The sequence below is a fragment of the Dipodomys spectabilis genome, unplaced genomic scaffold (genome assembly GCF_019054845.1).
Source record: "Dipodomys spectabilis isolate Male_0828 unplaced genomic scaffold, ASM1905484v1 ptg000614l, whole genome shotgun sequence".
NCBI classification, from domain to species: domain Eukaryota; kingdom Metazoa; phylum Chordata; class Mammalia; order Rodentia; family Heteromyidae; genus Dipodomys; species Dipodomys spectabilis.
Genome location: NW_024871291.1, coordinates 47,590 through 57,494, shown reverse-complemented (window position 1 = coordinate 57,494; position 9,905 = coordinate 47,590). Strand labels below are relative to the sequence as shown.

The window sequence follows — 9,905 nt, the reverse complement described above, 5'->3', positions numbered from 1 at the left end:
CCCTTTATGTTTCCCTCTTGTCTTATTGCTGTAGCTAGGCATTCTAATACTAGATTGAAGAGAAGTGGAGAGAGTGGACATCCTTGTATCATTCCTGAGTTTAGAGGAAATGGCTTTAGTTTTTCAGCATTGAGTACAAGGCTGGCTGTAGGTTTGTCATATAAAGCCTTTATTGTATTGAGGAATGTTCCATGGATTCCTAATTTTCTCAGAACCTTCCTCATAATGGGGTGTTGGATCTTGTCAAATGCTTTTTCTGAATCTATTGAGATAACCATGTGATTCTTATCCTTGCTCTTGTTGATGTGACGAATTATATTGTTTTTCGTATATTGAACCAGGTTTGCATCCCTGAAATGAATCTTGTTTGATAGTGGGGTATGATTTTATTAGATGAATTATTGTGGTTGATTGGCCAAATTTTGTTGAGAAGTTTTGCATCAATGTTCATCAATGATATGGGTCTATAATTATCTTTCTTTGATGATTCCCTGCATGGTTTGGGGATGAGGGTAATTAAGGCTTCATATAATTAATTCGGTAGTGAACTTTCTCTTTCAATTTAATTGAAGTGTTGAAGGAGTATTGGTGTGAGATCGGCTATGAAGGCCTTGTATAATTCTGCTATAAAACGTCTGGTCCTGGGCTTTTCTGTGATGGGAGGTCTCTTATTGCTGTTTCTATTTCAATGCTGGATATGGGCCTGTTAAGATGGTTTAACTCATCTTGGTTTAGTTTCGGCATGTCGATATTTGCTAGGAAAAGGTGAAGTCTGCCAAGTTCTCAAACTTATTAGCATAAAGTTTTGAGAAGTATTCCCCTATAATGTTATGAATCTTGATTGTTTCTCCGGTGTTTCCATTCTCATCTCTAAGTTCATTTATTTGGTATGTTCTCTTTTTTTCTAATAAGATTAGCTAAAGGTGTGTCTATTTTGTAAATTTTTTCAAAGAACTATCTCTTTGTGTTGTTGATTCTTTCTATGGATTTTTTGGATTCTAATTCATTTAATTTTGATTTAATTTTAAGTATTTCTTTCCATCTACTAGATTGAGCTTTATCTTGCTGCTCTTTTTCAAGGAGGCTTAGCTGTCTCATTAAATTGTTGGTTTCAGATCTCTCCAATTTATTGATGTAGAAACTCAGACATATAAACTTGCCTCTATAAAAAAGCCTTTGCTTTATCCCAGAGGAGCTGACAGTTTGTGAGCTCCTTTTTGATGAATGTCATGAACACTTGAATTTCGTTTCTAATCGCTTCCATGACCCACTGGTGGTTCAACAGTGTTTTTCAGCTTCCATGTGTTACAGGACTTTCTTTGGTGGCTTTTGGTGTTGAGTTCTAATTTGATTCCCTTTTGGTGTGAGAGAATGCAAGGTATTACTTCAATGTTTCTAAATTTGGACAAGTATGCTTTGTGAGCTAAAATGTGGTCTATTTTGGAAAATGTTCCATTGGCTGCTGAGAAGAACGTGTATTCTGATATTGCTGGGTGAAATACTCAGTAGATGTCTGTTAAATCTAGTTGATCTATGCAGTTGTGTAGGTCTGCGGTTTCTCTGTTGAGTTTTTGCCAAGTTGATCGATCCAGTGGGGATAGTGGTGTGTTAAAGTCCCAAAACAATTAATGTCTTTGGATCTATATGAGATTTGAGGGAAAGTAGTGTTTCTTGGATATATTTGGCTGCTCCGTTGCTTGGCGAATACAGATTTAGAATTGTAATTTCCTCCATAAGGAGAGTTCCCTTAATTTGTATGTAGTGAACTTTTTATCTCTTCTAAGTAATTTTAATATGAAGTCTAATTTATCTGCTATTAGGATAGTAATTCCTGCCTGTTTATGGGGGCTATTTGCTTGGTAGATTTTGTTCCAGTTTTTCACATTCAAAATGTGTTTGTTTTTATTAGCAATGTGTGACTCCTGAAGGCAGCAGATAGAAAGATCTTGCTTTTTAACCCAATTAGACAGTTTATGTCGCTTAATTAGAGAGTTAATCCCATTAATATTGAGATAGGACTCTGAGCTATTTGGGAGTTCCTGCCTTTGATAAAATGGCAGGTGGATAATACCTTCTTGTGGGCTGAGACAACTGGGTTCTTCCTATGGTTCTTGGATTCTCAATTTTGGTGTGCTCTTAGCCTTTATTGTGGTCTTGTTGGTTTTCTAGGTGTAGGTCATCTTTAAGTATCTTTTGTAGGGCTGGATGGGTGGAGATATATTGTTTCAATTTTCTTTGCTATGGAAGGTTTCTATTTGACCTTCGGTTATGAAGGAGAGTTTAGCTTGTACAGTATTCTTTCTAGATAGTTGTTTGTCTTTAGGGCATGGCATACATCATTCCAGGCTCTTCTGGCTTTAATTGTCTCTGCCGAGAAATCTGAGGCGATTCTCATTGGTTTCCCTTTATAGGTGATTGTTCTTTTCTTTTTGACAATTTTATGGACCTTTTCCTTGGTCCGAATTTATCTTGTGCTGATTATAATGTGATGGTGGGATGTCCTGTTATGGTCTGGTCTACTTGGAGTTATAACAGATTCTTGTATCTGAATAGGTCTATCTTTTTGCATGTTTGGTAAGTTATTTGCTAGGATCCTGTTAAACAAATTTCCTAGACTATTAACTTCTCTGAAGAGGAAAGAAGGATGACCAATAGACACATGAAGAAATGCTCAACCTCCCTAGCCATAAAAGAAATGCAAATCAAAACAACATTGAGATACCACCTCACCCCAGTTAGAGTGGATATAATCAAGAACTCTAATAACAACAGATGCTGGAGGGGATGTAGACACACGGGATATTTACTACGTTGTTGTGTAAGTGTAAACTTGTTCAACCACTTTGGAAAGTAGTATGGAGGTTCCTCAAAAGACTCCACCTAGAGCTCCCCTATGACCCAGCAATCCCACTTTTGGGCATTTACCCAAATGATCACAAACAAGACCACTATAAAGCTACCAGCACAACTATGTTTATTGCCGCATTATTTCACTTTCTGCTCTGCCATTATCCCAATCATTTTCATAGAAAGCATTATTTCCTATTTTCTCATTCCTAGAATAAGCTGCACATGAAGACACCACTGGTCATCATTTTCAGCCTATAACTTTGAATATAGAGGAAAATCTTTCTCTTTTCTCTATCAATTCCCTATTCACCAGTGAGAATAATTTAGAATAGAAAACATGGAAAAAGAGAAAACAAATCATGGTGAAAAAACAGAAGCAGAAAATTCATTGGATTTTTCTGACCAGTTCAACCAATGTGAATTATTGGGGAAATACATAGGCACCTCATTCCCAGTGGTATTCAAAGTCACTGGTTAGGCAATTCTGATGAAGACAAGGAACAAGATGAAAAAGTGAGGAATGGTATCATTTGCAAGAAAAAAGATGGAGAAGGATCCAAGCAAATTTCTTCTTTGGGCTGCCGAAAATACTCAGCTTACTACAGTGTAGACACTACTTTCCAAAAAGGCCACTCATGTGAATATTAGGAATGAGGATGAGTATACCCCACTTGATTGGCAAGCCTACAATGGACACTTAGACCTTGTCCATGAGTTGGTGGCTCGAGGCAGATATTCATGAAATAATTGCCGATGGCCGGACACCCCTGCACAGTGCTTATACATGGAATAATACCAGAATTGCTTCTTTTTTACTTCATCATGATGCAGATACCAATGTCCAAACTAAATGCCTCTTGACCCCCTTGCATCTTGCTGCTGGGAATAGAGGTAGAAAAAATATGCTGGATTGCCTTCTGTTGAACCATTTTATCAAACCAGGTCTGAAGAACAACTTGGAAGAAACTGCATTTGATATTGCAAAAAGCATAATATGTATCACTACATCTTTGAAGTTGTGAAAGGCTGTTCAAATTGTTCTCATATGTTGTAATGGTTTGGTTAAGTTTCTTAAATTTCAAAAATGATGGTCCATCTTTGTGTCCTTCCAAAATATTCTCACAATACAAAGTAACAACAATATCTTACTATAAAAATTCATGGATTCCATGGTATTCTTCCAAGTGAATTGCCTGACTTTGATATCAAAATGTATTCAAGACTTGTTTGTATATATCTATAATGATTTCTGCAGAGTTTGTGATTTTTTAAAATCAGAAATAAGTTTAACTTACCTGTTGAAATGAGTAGTAAAGAAACTAAAGATATTTCTGGTACTTGTCTGAAAAAGTTTATTTTAAAATAGTCTGTATTCTGTTTGTATAATGTCCAAAATCTATTTCATTCTCTCCAAATATAATACTTTGAATTCTACATTGATTTATAATATATAGGTTCATTAATAAATGTGTCCTTTCAGATTGCATTCCATATAGAAACAGTTTAAGATTCCGTTTTTCCTAGGTCCTTATAGTATTTTATTTCTTTGGGATAAAATGACAATGTTATCTAATTTCAAATGTTTTGTAAAGGTTATGCTATGTAAAGGCCTTTCTAAGATGAAGAGTTAATACACTGAAGACAAACTTTTAATTCTATGAACTAAATGTATTCTTTCACTTGTATCTTTGTAATCAACTTTTTAATAACTGTTTTTCATTTCTTGAATCCGAAGAATACTTCACAAATTTCCATATCATCCTTGTGGAAGTGCCATGTAATTCTCTGTATTGTTGCAATTTGGGTAGATGTGCTGCTGAAGCATGTAGTATCTTGTAAATTTAAGTAGTTAATGATGCAATCTTAATATAGGCATATATCTTTCGTTGCCTATTTGTAAAAAGGAAACCTTATTGTTCCTAGCAATGCTATTGATCTTATTTCCCTAAAATTCTGTGTAGAGTGGGGAAAAAATGTATATTGTTTAATCGATTGCTCACATTTCAACCTTTTTTGTCAATGGCTATTTTAAGTCTTTTTCATTTTAAACCTGATCATACATTGAAGCCTTTATAGCTAGGTCCAAAGGTGATGGCTTTTTCAAGTACTTATTTGTCCAACTGAGTTAGATTTGTGGAGCTAAGGGATTCAAAGTAAGCTTTGCTCAAGAGCTACTTCTAAACTTGTACAGCTTAAAATGTCCCAAATGAGGTCTTACTGGCACAAATGTCTCCCTGACCCTTTCTCATTCTTCCATGTAGGAACAGACCAACCAGAGTATCTTACCCTGACAGCAAAGATTGTCTTACTGCAACAAAATTAATCTTAGTTACAAGGGATCATAGAGAGATGAACAGTTCAGACAGCACTGTTCAGACTAGAAGGTATTTTATCAAAATATAATTGTTTATTATACCTATCATTTCAAAAGTAGCTAAAGCCAAGAAGGTGAAAAATCATTCATATGCATGATTACCTAAAGTCCTGGTCTGTCTACCTTCCAACCAGGCAGGAACTTACACTACAGTATTTACATCACCAAATATTTCCATAGCTGCAGGAGAAGTCCATATATTTCTCCTCGATTTTAGGCCTTAAATTGGTAATGTTTTTATCACATTGTTTCCTCTTGCCTCCAGTCTGTAAATCTACAAATGGTAAATCTTTAGGCCTAACCCTACCAAACACTGAGGTAGAGATAATGGAATAAAACTTTAAAACAGAGTTGCCTTTGATATCTTAACAACAACAGAACAATGCAAAACATGTGCCTTTTTATTATATTACATATAGTTATATAATTTATACTTATATGTGCTGATTTTATATTTTACACAGTGAAACTTACTAGAATCAGTTGATAATTTGAGAAATAAATTTATATTTATTTATTCCAATAAATACAATTGGAATATAAATAATTAGGTTTAGAGTATATATTAGAATATAAAAGTATCAATGCAATGTCTTCGGTATTAACTTGGGATACCTTCTAAATATTCTTGGTCATCTTAATTCACATGGTAAAAAAACAATGTTGTTTTTCTCTAATCTATAAGGGATTTTACACTGCTGCTCTGTTTATTGTTTAACTCTCTGGTCCCAAACTGTTTTCTCCATATTTTTGAATCATATTTTTGAACCCAAATTTTGCTGATGTTATTTCGAAAAAGTATTATTCTTTTGCAGGACCCAGGGTTCCTAGTAACCCAGGTCCCAGTTATCCACATCATCAGATAAGAAGGGCAAGACGTCTCACCTAGGCCCATGCAATATGCCATCAGAAAGTAATTGAAGACCCATCTCAAATTCTCATTTCTTATAATATTTCAGGTCCTCAATTCCTTGAGACATAGGAATTAGCAGTAAGCAATTGTGAAATGCAAGGCAACATAAAGATGAGATAAAAAAAATCTGAGAGAAAGTACTGTAATTCAAATTTCCAATTTACAGATGACCAGCCCATATGAGTGAGCAAGATCACAAATTTCACAAGATTACTTTTAATACCTCTCTCCTAACGATTAATGAAATATTTCAGTCCAGCATATGTAGGCCAAAAAAATAGTTCCTGGAATGATAGATCCATAATTGGTCTACCAAGGCCAGAAAAATTTGACTTAGAGGTCAAATATAATTCAGAAAAAACATTAATTGAGAAGATCCTTAATGCTTCAAAACACTGGTACTTCAGTAAAACTTGATTCTGTAGTATAAAAATGTTGTCATTCTCAATCCAATGATAACCTACATTTGATCTCCTGAAAGTATACTCCTTTTCAAATAAACTTTTTAAAATCACATTCGCCAAAATAACATTTGACAAGTAGATGATACTTAGTGACATTAAAAGTTTTTCAAGTGGAGGGAGAAATTTACAATAGAGTGGATTTATTTACCCAGCACTAATGTCAAATAGTTTCAACCATTCATTAAACTGTAGAAATAATACCACCCAACCTTTGTGTTGTTCAGTAGGTGCCTTGCAGAAATGTGTTAAATAGATCAGCCTCCCATGTTTCAAACCCAAACATTAGCTAATAAAGTAAATTTCATCACATAATGAGGTACATTTTAAAAAGTCACAAATAGTTGCCTTATCATATGTTGTTTTATGTTTTCCCTGTCTGTCTAACATAGTAAAAACTATGACTTGAAGTCTTGAATATAGGTACTCATCAGAGATGTGACAAACATAAAATCTGTCTTCTATATCTATCATATTTCTCTATAGTAGTAATTATTATTTTTCTTTTTTTCCAAAACATATAGGTAGCAGAAAATACTATCCCACGTAAAATAAAATAATCACAAACCATTGTACAAAGGCATTTATAAAAATTGGTAGTTAGGAATACATTCTAAGCCATTTTTAAACTTTCTTGTTGACTAAAGATTCACATCTCCAGACTTGCGAATTTTTATTGCAGATGAATGAATTATGGAAATAGAAGTTGACATAAGTTCAAGTATTTGCAGGACTGAAACTCCATGGAATGTGTATAAACCTTTAAAAATATTAACAGACATTTTAAGAGAATGACTATCTGGAAGATGAAACCAGAGAAGAATAATAGTAAAGACATAGAATGAATGAAAAATGGAACAAGGGACAAGTACAGCTAGAATACTCAATGCACACATGTGATAAAGGAAGTAGTAAATCGGAAATAAATCTTGGAGAAGGGGTTGGTTCAGAATGATAGAAGGAGAAACTCTGATCCAGGAGCATTGGACAATTAGATGGACATATTTAATTGTAACATACTTGCACAAGCTTTTGAAATGCAGCTTAAAAACACAACAACAAAAAAAAACAAAATCACACAGAAATTACAACCAAACAGCAATCTCTAGGAGTTTGAATATAACCTCTCAAAATTTTAAGCAGTTAATGAAAGCAGTCTTGGGAAAGCAAAAAAAAAAACTGTTGAAAGAGGGCAGTACGGGGTAGGGGAGAATTTTGAACAGATTTAAATAGATTGTCTAAGGTTATAAATCACCTACATCTGCTGCAAATATTTTCTTCTTCGAGTTCTCTTTGTCTGAACTGGATCCTCCAATCCTGAACCGCACTTGATAGCTTGTGTGAAGATAGAATGATAGAAACAAGTTCAAGAACCCATTACTCCACTGGAGAAAAAAAAATCCTCTGTTTTCTCGCATATCTCTTCATTACTATATTTTCATAATTTTAAGTCAAGTGATTTTGAATTATATCTTTCCTTCTTTTTTCTGGCAAAGTAATTGGTCAAAGTAATTCACTAAATATTATCCGCCATTTTTTTCTATCAATCTGTTTACTTGTCCAAGCGAGTACATTAAACTTCCCCCTTGCATTTGGTTGCCATGAAAACCCAACATCTATGATAATGAGGACAAACTCTAATGTAAAACTTTGTCTCCAAAAAACCAGTCCAAGAAGCTGTGATCACAAATATTTAGGATTCTTTTTTCTTTTACCTTGAAATTCTTCTTGTGTCTAAAGTGCCCACAAAAATAAATACTCCACCACTTTTTGCTTCAATCACTTCTAACCTCAAAGATGTATTTTGCTAAAAATATGCTTAGAGGAAACAAAAAAAATACTCCACTTTTATCTTCTCTCTTAATATTCTCCTTAGATACCATATCAGGAACAGTGAAGTTATTCTTTGGAAAATTATTTCAATAGATTATTTTTTGTCTTCATTTTGCATTTGCTCAATAAGTTGTATGAAGAAGAATAGAGTTAAATCACCCATTTCTTGGTTGACAGTGTCTGTTACAAAGGACAATGCTTCTATGTCCTACTTCTATGTCCTCTTCTTAGCTCTTGCGTGATTTCCAATTAATCACAGATTATTGGCTTCAAGTCTAGTGAAGCTGAAGGACTATAAGGCCTCCCCCACTGCTACATCTTCATGGTTTCTCTTTTAAAACTCTTTTATTTGGATGTGGAATTTATTTCCATGTCTTCGTTCAATCTATTCCACATTGTAGTGAGGCAAATACGCTCTGTAAAATCACTTTAGGTAGCAAAAATATTATGACAATCTATATCAAAAAGTTTTGGCTTCTTTCCACTGCTTAGGCCAATACACTGAGCTACGGCTTCTAAGACCACGTTTTCTTACCTTTTCAATTTGCTCAATTCTTTTCTGATCCCAAAACTTTTTGCCGAATGTAATAAGAGAAGTCCTCACTATCTCATGTTAATAAGGATATTATGTTTTTGTGAGATACTTAGAAATATGAAATCATTGGTTTGAAGTATCCAATCAGATTTTTTTCTCTTTTTCAGTATTTCACATGCAAAGGCATTTTGGAAAATATTACAAACAGAAAAACGTATACCCAATACCTTCTTTCATTGTGGAGGGCACTTTCTCCCTAAATATTTGGACCCAAATTATCTTTTTCAGAGAATTACTGTTTGATAATTAACGGTCAATGCACAAATTTTGATATCTTATTTTTTAAAGAAGTTTGAATTTAAATTACACTACAACATTGTTTCACATAGTAAGAGTATATTTCCTGGGTAAGGACAATTCTCAAGGAAACCTACAGGATTGATAGCAAGGTTTCTGAGGTTTGTTTGTTTAATATAAAAATGAGCCATCTTTACCCACATTGCTCCCTCATAAGTCTCCATGGATTTCTTTGCATGAAAGCCTTTTTTCCCAGGCAATTTTAAATTTTCTTCATAGGCTATGTTGTTACAAACTTTGAACAATTAAAATTTACCTGTCATAATTTTAAAACTCTTTTGAAATTCCTTTATCAGAATCGCGAATTCACCAACGCTAATTCCAACTTTACCATCAATAACAGTTAAAATGTTGTTTTCTTGACATAGAGTCCATGAAACTATTATTTTCCAGTGGCTTTGTTATGCATATATATGTCCATGTAAGATGATGCTGAGCAAAATGAACTCCAAGATATGGAAACAGAGATTTTTATTTACAATTGTTGTTTTTAATGTACTATGTAACTTCTATTTTCTTTGACCAAGGACAAACCAATTTAATAGCAATACTCACAAAATAATATGTTGGAAATGTACATTA

The 9,905-nt window shown here is 33.9% G+C and overlaps 1 pseudogene; it reads right to left on the bottom strand.

Moving 5' to 3' along the window:
- Positions 1–4,575: 4,575 nt before the first annotated feature.
- Positions 4,576–4,675, bottom strand: LOC122101003 (annotated as a pseudogene).
- Positions 4,676–9,905: the final 5,230 nt, after the last annotated feature.